Raw genomic sequence first — 15046 nt, forward strand, 5'->3', positions numbered from 1 at the left:
TTTGTCTTTGGTCTTGTAGCAGCAGTGTTTTATGTACAAGCGCCCTGATGCCTGCGGGCTACCGGCGCTATATAAAACTAAATACATACATACATACAAGATGAGACGTCCTCCAGCTCCACATGGCAGCCAAATGGAATCAGGAGACGGGGTCTCAGTAGGACAGGATCCGAATACCACCGCTCCGGCTGCCCAATCTTTGCTGGTGGCTGATGGAGGGCAATGTTTCAGTGGGAGCCCACTTCACCTGACCGGAGCCTGCCCTGGTGGTGACGACGGACTCCTCTCTTTCGGGCAAGGGGGCTACTCTGGAGGGCTACACGCCTAGCCACGCCTAGGTAAGAAAAGAGTTCCTGCTTTCCAGAAGAGTTCCAGTGTTCTGAATCTAGGGAGTGGCTCCAGCCCCACCCAACAGGAAAAGTAGTTCCAAACAGAAGGGGATCAGAGGCTCAACTGGCAGGCAAGTAAGCAGCATGGTCTGCTGCAGGTAAGTCCACCCAAGCATTATGAGCCTGGCGCTTCCAGCGCTGGGACTGGGCATATTTATGAGCCTGGTGCCACTGGCGCCAGGACTGGGTCCAAAAGGTCCCAATTGGGACTGGTTGGCACTCGGAACCTGGGTTATGGATCTGCTTCCAAGGGAGTTGGGAAAACCCTGACCTTTTGGAAGCAGAGATCATGACATCCACCTCCTAGGAGACAGCAGTGCAGAAGCGGATCAGTTGAGTCACTTAGGGTTCAACACCTACGAGTGGGAGTTGCACAATGACTCCTTGTTGCCCCTGTTCCAGCGTTGGGGGTTCGAGGACCTGGATTTGTTCACATCCCCCCTACACGATTCATGGTGCATGGTCCAGGACGGAAGCCCTCCTGCATATCCATGTGCTCGCCCTTAAGGCATTTTTGCCCCTCATCAGGGACAGGTCTGTTCTGGTCAGGACGGAGAATTCTTCTACAATGTTTTACCTAAACAAGCAGGGTGGCACCCGTTCCCCTTTCCTCTGGATGGAGGTGGTATCGATCTGGGAATGGGCCCTGGCGGAGCGGATTTGGATTTCGGCAGTCCACTGTAACGCTCACCTGATTCTCGCAGAGGCGCCGGTCTTGACTGGGCGACTACCGTATCTCCAAAGGTGATGTGTAGCACCCGGTTGGCTCTTGGGCTGGACCTCTGTGCACTGTATGCCTGACGTGTAGAGTAAGATGTCTGCAGATAGAAAATATGGGGTTAATGAACTGGGGTTATTGGGGTGTCCCTATCTCTTTCCTCTTCTCCTCTCCTGTAGAACCCAAAGGTTAACGCTCTCACCTTAGGTAAGTGAATGCCGAGCTCTCCATCTGCCTCGGGGCAGGGTGCTGTAACCAGTTTCTTCACTGGATAGGTAGCGCAGGCCTCTTGACTTCAGAGGACTGCTGTCCGTCGTTTACTGCACGAACGGTAAGTTTCGAGTCATTCAAATGTCTTTAAAGTCTTTAGTAATGATGTCTCTTGTTTTGCAGGGTTCCGGCGATGGCGGATGACGGGCTGAAGTGAGTTGAAGATGGAGCCCGTGTGATGAATAGAAGCGCCTGGAAGCACGTAAGTAAGCGCTTGTTGCCTGCTTCACGATGCGCTCTAACTGTCTTTTTATTTTGCAGGTACGAGTTCGGAGCGGCTGCAGGGTGCCGGAATACCCACTGGATTAGATGTGGAAAGGAGTAATGGCACGTGAGTATTAAAGTTCCCCAATGTCTTTAAACGCACCTTGTTTTGTCTTTCAGATGCGGGATGCAGCGCCGAAGGCCTCCGGAGCGTGCGAAGAGTTGGTAAGCTTTTGTCTTTCAGATGCCGGAATGCAGTGTGAAGACCTCCGGAGCGCACGAAGAGTAGGTAAGCCTTTGCCTTTCAGATGCCGGAATGCTAACCTGTTCTTTCTTGTCTTTATAGGTGTTGCTGAAGACTGGATTCAGGATGGTAAGCCTTTGCCTTTCAGATGCCGGAATGCTAACCTGTTCTTTCTTGTCTTTATAGGTGTTGCTGAAGACTGGATTCAGGATGGTAAGCCTTTTTCCTTAGGCCCAGGACCGGATGCAGAAGACACGATGAGCGTTCTGCTGCAGAGGTTGCAGAATAACGCAAAGCAAGATTCATCCACCGGGTGTGGTTTAAATAGCCTCCTGTAGTGCTTCGGTGTCTCCTTCCACAGCCACGCCTAGGTAAGAAAAGAGTTCCTGCTTTCCAGAAGAGTTCCAGTGTTCTGAATCTAGGGAGTGGCTCCAGCCCCACCCAACAGGAAAAGTAGTTCCAAACAGAAGGGGATCAGAGGCTCAACTGGCAGGCAAGTAAGCAGCATGGTCTGCTGCAGGTAAGTCCACCCAAGCATTATGAGCCCGGCGCTTCCAGCGCTGGGACTGGGCATATTTATGAGCCTGGTGCCACTGGCGCCAGGACTGGGTCCAAAAGGTCCCAATTGGGACTGGTTGGCACTCGGAACCTGGGTTATGGATCTGCTTCCAAGGGAGTTGGGAAAACCCTGACCTTTTGGAAGCAGAGATCATGACATCCACCTCCTAGGAGACAGCAGTGCAGAAGCGGATCAGTTGAGTCACTTAGGGTTCAACACCTACGAGTGGGAGTTGCACAATGACTCCTTGTTGCCCCTGTTCCAGCGTTGGGGGTTCGAGGACCTGGATTTGTTCACACCCCCCCAGAATGCCAAGTGCCCCGAGTTTGCTTCATGGGCAGGTCAGGGTCGGGAGTCACTAGGAGATGCCCTCCAGATCTGTTGGCACGGCCGCAGGCGTTATGCATTCCCGCCCACTCTGCTGCTCCAATGGACTCTCTCTGCAAGTTTCGGGCCTCTGTGGGTTGCAGCCTCATCCTGGTGGCCCCCAACTGGCCTTCGAGACCCTGGTTTTCTGATCTGCTGCAGTTGTGCTCCTAGAGTCCCGTCCATCTTCCGATCCCCAGCAGGGGCTTCCTGACACAGCAGGGCGGGGCAGTGGAACATCCAGACCCGGCCAAACAGGCCCTGGCCACCTGCTTCCTGATCAGCTGACTCTACAGCACACTCCATTTTCAGAGGACAACTGGGACATCATTCAGCAGGCCAGGAGGCCCTTGACTCGGTTCCAGTATAAGAGCAAATGGACTAGGTTCTGCCATTGGGTGTGCCACAAAGGGCTGGACCCTGTCACCTGTCCTCTGGATGACATTCTGGCTTTTTTGGTAACCCTGGCTCGCTCTGGAGTTCAGGTGGATACTTGCTGCATGTATTTGGTGGCCATCAGGCCCTACAAAAATTCCCCTGAGCATGTGTTCTCCGAAGCCAACCCGGTGGTTAAGGCCCACCTTAAGGGGTTGTCTAGGCGTTTTTCCTATGGTGCATAGGCGACATCCGGTCTGGGACCTCAATGTGGTTCTTGCGGCTTTGCAACAGAAGCCTTTTCGAGCTGATGGCTTCTGTGGACAATCGCTTGGTGGCGTTGAAGACTGTTCTATTTGTGGCAGGGTTAGTGAGCCGAAGCTGTTGTCTTCGTGCAAGCCCATCACCACGTTTCACATTGACAAGGTCATCTTGCGCACTCACCCAAATTTCTTGCCCAAGTTGGCCCTGCATTCCCTGGACCTCTAAAGGGTCCTAAAGTTTTATCTTTCTCTGACAAAATCCTTCAGGAAGTTTGAGGCACTGTTTGTGACTTTTGGCTGCTCCTCCCCCAGCTCTTAGGCTTCTAAAGCTTCCATCGCCTGTTGGATGGTCCAGGCCATTTCGGAGGTGTATACGGACATGGGCAAACCTGTTCCTGAGGGGATTCATGGTCATGCGGTCTGAGCCAAGGCCGTGGCCGTCGTGGTGCAGAGACATGCTTCTTGGGATTTCATCAGCAAGGCGGTTACTTGGGCCACTCTGTCGGCCTTCTGTAAGCACTACTCACTGGAAACAAGCTCCAGGTGCGATGCAGAGTTTGGTCAGGTGGTTCTGGAGAACCTTTTTGCTTCATCCTAGATATGTGGCAGGTTATCACAGCTCCACCCTATGTTTCTTGTTAGGTGGAATCACCCACAGGGATGTAGGAAAGGGCACATGACGTATGAGTAATTAAGGTTACTCACTGTAGTGACTAGAGCACTCCTAGTACTTAGTCCCCTTTCCTCCATACATCCCACACACCTACGCCCGCAAGTATGCCTAGGGCTAATATGTGCAGGTGTATCCAGGTATCTAAGTGTCCAATGTTTACAAAGGGGACTGAGGTGAGGCCCCGGAGAGCCTGGCTTCGGTGGGGCGTTCCCAGGCCTGAGGCAGCACCCCCACAGGCTATGCTAAATTTAAAGAGGAAGCTACATTTTTCGCTGCCAAAGGTTCCAGTCCCGTCCCCATGTTGGGGGATGCCCACAAGGATGACAAGGATGGAGGAAAGGGGCCTAAGGACTATGAGTACTCTAGTCACTACAGTGAGTAACTTTAATTTCTTTGTCCTCACAGTACCAGCCGCTGTACTTCCAGAAATGTCTCCACAGACGTTCTGTTATCCTGTAATCATTCTACAGCAGTCTCAGCCAATTGTTACATGTCATTTCGGATTGATACCAGCTGAGTATTCAGGTAAACTTGAACTTCCTTGAACACGCCATGTCCCGTTTTAGGTTTCTTCTTGCCTGAAGCTTGCCACCCATCAGACTTTGGAGAGCTACTTTGCCAATACATGCTTTACTACCTGTAATCTGTGCCCCAGATATAATCCCGGAGGCCTTTTCAAGTCGGTCCACTCAACCCTCATAATTTGACCTTTTGTATATCCCCAATGTTGTAAGCGCAGTGTTTACCCCGTTTCACATTTCATTAATTAGGTTCCTTTTCTGCTGTCCTCCACATAACTCCTCTCGCTGCTGTGCCAACCGAATTCTAGTTAGGATAATGAGTAGTTACCTAAAAGGGAGACACATTCACAGTAAACAAAACCATAGCTACAGTCCCATTCAACACTTTTGATATCCTGACTTGTCCAAATTCGACACAGTATTGTATCACAACCGTCGATTTATACCTTGGTGTACTTCATGAGTTTTTCTATGTCGATTTCCTGAGATTGCAAATGCTGAATCATATTACACGTTAGCTAAATTTTTCCGAAATATGACATTGTTCTTTAGTGGAATTTGAGCACACTTTCACTGAGCTGGTACTATTAATTTCACCCAAAACTGTTAATAAGTAACTTTTTTAAAATGTATAGATAATTCCCTTCCTTTGCCTAGCATGGTACTGGGGTCCTGTATTTATCAATACACGGGCAGCACTACCTGGTGCATGTCCGTGGGCAAATTTATCAGGTCTGATACCACACTTCCAATACCACCAAGTTCTCGTCGGGCAGTCACCACTGTGGTTCCAGTCTGCTGCTTATACCAATAAATGAGTTTAGAAATCATTTTCAGATTGACAGTGATATATCAAATCAGAGACATGTGAAGACTCTGGGTACATAAGTCTGTTTTTTTGTGGTAGTAGTTTGGTTAGTCGTAGTACTCAAACCTATATACCTATCCTCTAGATTAGGTTGGGGCACCAATGTGGGCTCTTCCAGTTCAGCATTTAAGTCTTTAAAGTAGTCCTCATCACTCAAACATTTTGGTAGAGTCTCACAGGGCTAGGAAACTACCCCCATTGGACACGTGGCTGGCCGTGGTATAAATCCCAACAAAGGTCCTTCACACATTACCAGGCTCTGTTCAGATCACAAGTACCACCCTGCCAGTGCACTATCCAATGTTTCCTATGCCACAGTCCAGACCTGACATCAGCCAATGTCACAATATTAATCAAATTCTTCACTTCATGAACCCCCTCTAAGAACATGCAAATAAATACTGACTGTCTTTGTGCATGGGGACTGAGAAAAAAAGCTGAGCACAGATCAACTACTGTGAAATGGGTGGCTTCTGGCAGAATGCAGGACAAAATGGTAGCCAAGTTTGGCACCACTGGGAAGGCAGGCATCACCATGGCATTGACAGTCATTAGGTCTTGAACAAAATGATAAACCTCCTTTCCTGGATTTTTCACTGGAAAAATCAGAGTATTACATGGGCTACTGGTCGGAACTATAATTCTTTGGCTTAGGAGGGATTCAATAATGGGGGAGCTACTTGCCTCAGGCTTCAAGGAGTATTATCTTTGCTGATTCAGCAGTGCTTGTGTATCCACCTCGTTATCATGGGTGGCCCACAACTATCTTGTACTGAATCCATAATTTAATGTAAGTCTTTTTCGCCATCTTTCCCTTCTTGATCTTCCCTCAGAGTTGCCATTACAGCTACAGTGTTATCGGAGGGTACACTCAAAAACACCACATCTGGGATGCTCCTCATCTTACAAAACAGGTCTCTTCCCTACATAATGTACAGGTTATGTGGGACCTAGAAGAAAATCATTCTGGTCTGTGATGGGTCTGAGCGTAACTGTAAGGGGCTCAGTCACCTGATGAATAATAGTAGTGTTAGATATGCCTACCACTCTGTAAGGATGCACCTCATCGGAGCCCGTAGAGGGAGATTGGCACACCTATGACTGGGGAGCCTGGAAGCCGAAGCAGCGGGTCAGCCCCTCCGTGCTCGGCTGTCAACGCCGAAGGAGCAAGATTGCGAGCCGCTGCTTGCAGACACGGCATAACACCGCCTCACTCACCTGCTGGGGAACCCGGTCCCAACGAGGGGGTGGAGCGCTTGCAGGCACTCCAAGGCGGGGTGGGGGGCGACCGGCCCTTCGACGTGCTGTGTCCCGCGGTGGCCCCTGAGTGGGTCGCATCTGGAAAGTGCTCCGAGCCAGGAACCACCCATATCCAACACGGCCACGATCATGTGATCAGCACGAACGTTCCTCAGGACTCCGGAAGCCAGGATGGCAACACGCAGGCACGGCACCCTTTGAGGGAGGTGGTACAATGCCTCAGGGACCAATGGGGAGTGAGCTAGACAGGGCTGATGGTGATTGGTGGGGGCTTGAAACTAAGGAAGTAAACAAAAGCACGCCAAACAAAGCTGACAAGGGCCTTTCTTTTTGCAGGATAGAGAAGAGGAGGAAGAATGAAGACCGGAGTGGTGGGCCTATCCGGGCACCACGAGATAGGACAAGGTTGGGGACTGCCTCAATCTACTCTGAAAGGGCAAAGCACTGGTGAAGGAAACCAGAGAACTTTATTCTTTGTTTATGTTAAGGACCCTTTCCACATTGGAATAAATATTGTTTCAGCATCCGCCTGTCTCCTGAAGTCTAATTGTCACACACTCTCACCGTCTCTCTAGATAGAGGAACATGTGGGAAAGTATTAATGTGTAAAACAGATCTATTTGCCCTCCTATCTACTAAGCACGGCACCTGTGTCCCTTGAACCGGACATTGGATATACAAACCCTCCTAATCAACCGGAATCATAGGAGCTTCCACGATTGCTTTCCCCTCCGGTTGTTAGAACCCATCCAAATCCCCCCTTTGTCCCCTTTGGTCCCCTGGGATGAAAGGGTTGGCATTTGAATTCAGAAACGAGGGCATAGCCCCTGACAGGGCTGCCTCCATGTGGACCCGTTTTCTTTATTGTGGTATCTGGGTTTTATTGGGGACCATATTGTCTTGCGGATTCAGCCTTTGTGGTCTGAATCAACACTCTTTTTCCAGTGTCCCTCCTGTTTACAATAGTTGCAGATCAAAAGATTTGGCACCATGGCTCTCAGAGCCTTCTGGCTCAGCCAACCTCCCTGCCCCTACTGATCCTGTGCTGTTGGTAAGACGGCCCCTGCTGTTGCTTTGGCTGCCCCATATACCCTCCTTTTTGGTTTTGATATACCTGCTTGGCCATTAGGCCCATGCGCCTTTGTCGCCGCCCCCCCCCCCCCTTTTAGGTCTGATTTGCAGAGTGTTGTACCATTCCTGGAATCTGTCCCTGAATGCTCTGCATTTGTAACGTCATAAGTTTGTTCTCGAACGTTTCCTCCTTCTGTTCCTGGCAAGCAATTCAATGATTCTCCACCCCCATCAGCTAACGGCTTGGTCTGCCAGCCTGTGCCCATGTTCTTAAGCTACACCTGGACCTTTGGTAAGAGGTTGGAAACAAACAAGCCTGCTATGACTTCCTGTGCTGTTTCCTCTGGTTTTGTAATGCCAGAGTGTTAAGTGTACACCACCTTCAATCTCCCTATGTAATCAGCGGGAAAATTCACCCTTATGCTATTTACAGTTTCATATTTGGCCCAATCGATCTTTCTAGGGTATACCTCTGCAACCACCATCACTATCCTCTCACTTGGCTTCACAATGGCATCTCATGGGCCTGGATCTGGGACTGGCCAAGTCGCCTGCTCTACTATGTGCTGTCTCACCTCCGGTGGCATCACTGTTCTCATAGTGGTTGGTTCATATCATCCCATGATGGGTTGTAATACTGCATGACTGTCTGCAGTTATTCCACTTCCCTGATATTAGGGAACTCATTTACCAATCTCCTGACGTGTCCAGGGTACATGGACTGACATGACCCTGATATGACAGAGGAAGCCCCATTGGAGGCCAGGGCCCTTGCAGGCCACTGTCGACTTGGTTCCGGTGTACTAGGGGCAGAGGGCGCCAAAGGTTAAATCTTGGCCAAGTGTGCCTCTTGGTACACTCCCTTGTGTGGCCTCATACTAGTGAATAGCTCAAGTATGTCTTCTGGTGTCGCACTGTCCTGATCTCCTCAATCCTCTTCTCCTTTGTCCACCTCCCCTCTTTGAGTTATTTGGGAGCACATTCAGACTCCAATCCGTCCCTCTCCTAACACTTAGAAATGTTATCTGTCCCCCCAGTCTACCATCATACCTCCTAGCTGTTGCTTCTTCCAACCATGTGGCAAACACTCCCCATTGTACTGTAGATCTTTTTACCTTCTGCTTCCAAAGCCCTCCTAAGGCCTCCCAGTTTGTCGAAATTAAACGTCCCTTCCATTAAGAATTGAGTATGTCTGTTGCGTCAAATCAAATAGGGAGTCAAGAGGAACACAATACTGTGTCGTACAAATTAGTAATTCATATTTCTAAGGAAGTGACAATGTGACAGGACTAAGATTACCTTCGACTTTTGAGGCCCCTGTTAGAGCCCCAGATCTACTAAGTGACATAGAGAAGTTGGAATGTATGGACAATAGGATAGCCCATAATTTGACACATCCTGAGGGAGGTGCACTCAATAGATTAAGTTGTATCTAAGATGTAGTAATAAAGAATGCTGATAAGGGAGACGCAATAGTCATTATGTAGAGACAGCAGTACATAAAAGAATGTGAGAGATTACTCCATAACAGCAACAACTAAATACCTCTTACCTCTGATCTCACAGAGTATGTCCTTCGTGGGGAAGGTTTCATAAGCAAACAATAAAATAATTCCTTTCTACCATCCTCCCCACACATCCCTAACTTTTATATTCTGTTAAACATATATATGAACCTGGAATCTCCCCCAAGGAGATCTATTGTCTCCGGCATAGGATTGTCTTTCGAGCAGCTATCCAAATATGTCAACCATTTTCTAAGACGAATACTACTCAAATGATAAACTGGATTGAGAGTCTTGAAATTGACACAGAGAACATCAGATTTATGACAATGGATATAGAGTCACCAGCGTCCCACAGCAAGAAGCTATTCAGATAATCTCTAAGGCATTCAATAAGGAACTACCAAAAGAATCTTCTAAGGAGTTTATCATATGGTGCACCTAACTGGCTTTGACAAAAGACATTTTCAATTCAATAAACAAATGTACCATCAGATTGGAGCAACAGCAATGGGTGCCTTGATGACATTGCTAATCAACATGTATACATGTAGAGAGCTTTGAAGATAACATATACAGCACAAATAACCCATACATGGAAAATATATATTGACAATGTGTTTGTGCTCTGGACAGTTTCTACAGAAGACCTCAATAATTTCATAACATTGGTTAATTCCCTTGACGTAAATCTGAAATTCACATCCGTCACTAGTACCTTGGATATCAGTTTTTTGGACATTAATATATACAAGAGAACAACAGGGTTAGGAGTTCAGTCATACCACAAAATGACTGACAAATTCACTGTTAAAATAGGACTCCTGGGGGGCGTGGCTAGGCAGCACGCCATGCGACTGTGCTTCCCTTGAGCTCCTCATCAAAACACCCAAGCCATGGCATTTCCACATGGAAATTCCGGCTTGAAATCATTTGCTAAGGGTTTACGAAGATGCGCCAATGCAGCGGGGAGCTTTTGAGAGCAAAACGCATCAGCTGGAACTTGTTTGACGAATATAAACTGCGACGGTAACCGAAGCACAAAATGGCAGCGCGTGGCATCTAAGGCAGTCAAGGAGTGAGGGATCTGCTGATCCTGCCGTACGTGTCTCTGGATGCCCTTGACCCAGAAACCTGGAAATGCGGCCCGACAGGACCCCCCCATGGGTCCACGGCAGGCTACCTCGGCTGAGAACGCCCGCTGACGAAGAGCTGAGTGGGGAGGAGGAGCGGCACTGCAAGCGGGGGCCGTCTGGCGGGCCTGCCTGGAGGCGGGACGGCCTTAGGCGGGGCCGAGCAGAGTGAGGACCTGAACGGGGGCACTGGGACGACCGAATCCTGGGAGGTGCGAATGAGCTGGTGCACTGCCCCGCCTGACTCTCCTCTGTGGCGCTGCCCCTGGGATCCTGTCTGCCCGGGGTGGCGCATAAGACAACTCTCCCCTCTGGTCACTGATTAGTGGAGGGGCACCCCCAACAACCAAGAAGCGGGAACTCGCTGGACCCAGACCCGTGGCACACGGGTGTGTGATACCCCATCCTGGAGGAAGACCAGGGTTCCCCACCTCCCCACTCCCAGACGAACGGCCTCCACGCTCGGATGACCCAACCCTGTGCGCCTTCACAAACCCCTCGCGATCCGGGCACAAAGCTCCACTGAGATCGGGGGTAAAGGCCGCCCGCACCCTGCGAGCCCTACCTCATCAGAAACAGCCGAGGGGAGCCCCGCGCACCTGCCGTCCCTTGCTCTTTCAGCGGTATGGAGACCACAGGCGGAGACCATCCGGCGGCCTGTCTAGAGGTGAGACGCCCCTGTGCTGGGGCAGGCAAAGCGGAGACGCTGGGACAGCGGAATGCTTGGTGGGCGGTGGTGGATTGGGAGCTTGGCTCACTGGGCTTCTCTGCGTGGCATTGCCCCTGGGAGCTGGCCTGCTCGGGGTAGGGCTGAGGGGGGGCCACCTTGAGCGGAGGTTACCTGAGGAGCTGAGGGGCCCGGAGCAATCACACTGAGGACAAAAACAGCTCCAAAATAGGGTGTGGACACAGGAGCACAAAAACCTCCTGACCTCTGGGCAACAAACGGACAAGGAAGAGCGGAGGTGCCATGAGACGTGGGCCCCGGCCCTCACAACTCGCCTGAAACCTATGAAAGGGAAAACTTACCTGGGTTAGACCTGTTGAACACTTCAGTGTGGTACATCATTCTGGGTCAGGCGTGGAGATACGTCTGACTTTACAAGATAGACTCGCCGCTCTAGAACAACCTTGAGGGCCTCTCCAACCGTGTTTAGGTTCATAACAAAACCTTCTGAAAATTAGGAGGAGATCTTCATCCTCTTCAGACTCTGCCCGACCGCGCCACACCAAAACATTTGAGGCCGACCCTGCACTACCGGCATTCCTCTCTCCCCCCAGTCTCGGGGGATGCCCAAATCAGGAGTAAAAAAGAAGGGACCTGGCATACAAACCTACCTGTTGCCACAACCTGCAGAGCCACCACCTACACGCAGGGTCACGGCTGAAATCCGCACTGCCCCTTCCTCAGCTCTGCCCCCCAACATGGGGATATCCAAGGAAGACCTGGAACAGATGCTCAGATCCTTCAAGCAAGATATTACCCATGAGATTAAGGAACAGATCAAGACCTCCAAAGAATCCTTGGCTCAATCCCTCGCAGACCTTACCTCTCATGTTGGGGGCATTGAATCCACAGTTAACGACCTGGAAAACACTATGCGAACAATCTCATAACAATGAAGCACTGGCAGAAAGAGTGAAAATCATTGAAGAGCACATCGAAGACATATGGGCAAAGCAGGCCGACTTAGAAAATAGGTCGAGACTGAATAATACGTACCTTCGAGGAATCCCGCGGCAGATATCCGATCAGGTCCTATCGGAATACATAGAGGCATTATTCAGATCCCTCCTCGACCTCTCGCCAAATGAAGAGTTACAGCTAGATAGAACCCACCAGTTATACTCTTCAGGTCAACTTAAAATGAATCTGACACCTGATGTGCTCACCCGAGTACACTTTTTTTGGCAGAAAGAAGCGATCATGGACGGCAGCCAGGAATTAGGATTCGATACAATTTCACGGTACGAGGTCCAGTTTTTCCAGGACGTGGCTCCTTATACCTTGGCATGTAGACGGCGTTTGCAGAAGGTGACTGCCTGGCTGAGAACCCCGAAGATCCCCTACCAATGGGGGTTCCCGTGTAAGCTGATCTTTGACTTCCATAGCCAACATTACATAATATCTTCTGAGGAAGAAGCGAGAAGCCTGATGGCAAATCAGCCTGATAATGCTGAGTCAAACCCCCATGATCAGAACACGGACAGGTCTACTCTACATCTCTTGCCGAGGACCGGGCGAGGGAAAAGCAAATGGCGACACCAATCCGTGGCACATTCACGTCAAGAACTCAGCCCTGAGAAAATAATCACTAATTCAGAGGAGACCTCAACGCGAAACTCAGGAAGGTTGCGCGGCCACCTGAACTGACCCCAATGAACAGTAATCACCCGCGCTAAGAAAATATGACCACCCAGGAGGTCTCTCCAGGCCTCTGACGCGCCTCGACAGAGCAGACCTATTACGGTCAAGTTGGGGAACTTAGAGCTTTGATGATGGCCCCTTCGCCCCCCTCTACGTTTGTAACCATGAACGACACAGCTCCAATCTTGGACCGAGAGACCGGGAGGAATGGGCTAACCCCAACATAAATTTGAAAGTTACTCACCTCCTTATTTCCCCCACATGCCCTCTTTGGTGATTTTTAAGAGCCTGGTAATTTCCAAAAGATAATCTGCTTGGGCGCCTGAGTGGAAGGTGCCCGACATAGTACACACCTGGTTAAAGTTGTCTCTGGTTGTGGGAATAACACAAGTTGCAATGAAAATAGCTTGGCCTCTTTGTTATGTAATTTATTGTTTTAATTCTTGTTTTGAGTTCAACCTGAAGCCATTAAATTGGTGTTACTGTTTCACTCACCACTGATACCCGACAGGTTACTTTGCAATGATCGATCTGACTGGCTATTCCACTTTTGGCCCTCTTAGGGGAGCTAGTTTGGAGTGAAAACTCATGCGACAGGTTAATGGCGACCCCGAGCTTTAGATGCATCTCTCTTAATGTGCAGGGCCTGAATTCCCCTCTGAAACGAAAAGCGCTCTTCCATAGATTGGGGTTTCTGGGTGCATCAGTTTTATTCCTTCGAGAGACCCATCTACAACCGGAAGATGAATTCCGCCTTAATGATGAGCTCTATCCCACTAAATTTTTTGCCTCCAGTGGACTGAAGAAGCGAGGGGTTGCCATCCTGGTGCGCAGGGGGATTTCCTTTATAACCATAAGGGTGGTACGGGATGAGGAAGGTAGGTTCTTGTTGGTCAATGCCATGTTAAATGGGCGCAAAACCACGCTGGTTTCTATATATGCCCCTAACGTCAAACAAGATTTGTTTTTTATGAAACTGACGCAAGCCATACTTGAACATGCAGAGGGGGAGGTAATTCTAGGCGGGGATTTTAATGCTGTAATTAATCCTCTGGTTGATAAAACATTACCGCCTACAGTAAATGACAGGAACAACTTCAGGGCTCTCACCTCTCTGCTGAAAGACCACTCTTTGATTGAAGCATCGAGGTATTACCATCCAGAAGAGAGGGATTACACCTACTTTTCGGCAGTTCATGGGGGTTTCTCTAGGTTGGACATGTTTTTGTATCAGATTCACTCATTCACAAGGTATTGGAGGTAGATATTCTCCCTGAAGCACTGGAAGACCACTCTCCAGTCTTATTAGCTATAGCTCCCTCTCGGGCAACCCCCCCCCCCCCGTGAGACCTCCCTGGAGGCTAAATGACTTCCTCCTAGAGGACCCAGCGATTCGAGCCCATATCAGTGAATCCATAGATCGATATTTCACTGAGAATGACACAGAAGACGTGAACTGGGGAACAACCCCAAATCTCACAAGATTTACAAGAACCCCTAGAAGAGCCAGTCTCCCCCGAAGAAGTGGAACTAGCTGTTAAATCACTCCCTATTGGCAAGGCCCTGGGCCCTGATGGCTTTACAAATAAGTTTTATAAAACCTTTTGCAAAGAGCTCACACCGCACCTCACGAAACTATTCAATGAGTGTTGGAAATCAGGTACGGTCACACAGTCCATTGCAGAATCTAATACAACCCTAATTCTAAAGCCAGGGAAAGACCCGGCGGAATGCTCATCCTACCGGCCCATAGCCTTGCTCAATACGGAGGTGAAGCTATATAGCAAGATCATAGCGCGGCATCTGGGGGAAACCTTACCTTCTCTAATAGACAGGGACAGGATGGGGTTTATCCAGGGCCGATCGGCCCACGACAACATTGGCAGAGCTATAAACCTGATTGCCCTGGCCCCATTGCTCCCAGGTCCTCACTCCCTACTATCCCTGGACGCCCATAGGGTATTCGATATCATGTCTTGGGAATATCTGCAAGCAATCCTGAAGGGCTTTGGCCCACAATTCTCCAAACTGATCCTATCGAATTTCCAAATTCCCTCCACTCGAATACGAGTTAACTCTAGCTGGACATCCCAGATATCCCTCGGTAGAGGGACCAGACAAGGGTGTCCCCTGTCTCCGCTGGTATTTGCACTCGCCATGGAGACCCTAGCCCAACATATCTGCCTCAACCCTGACATTCGGGGGTTTGAAGTGGGGGATCAATGCCATAAAGTCGCACTTTATGCAGATGATGTGCTT

Source organism: Ambystoma mexicanum, chromosome 5p (genome assembly GCF_040938575.1).
Source record: "Ambystoma mexicanum isolate Mex_15411 chromosome 5p, UKY_AmexF1_1, whole genome shotgun sequence".
Classification (NCBI taxonomy): Eukaryota; Metazoa; Chordata; class Amphibia; order Caudata; family Ambystomatidae; genus Ambystoma; species Ambystoma mexicanum.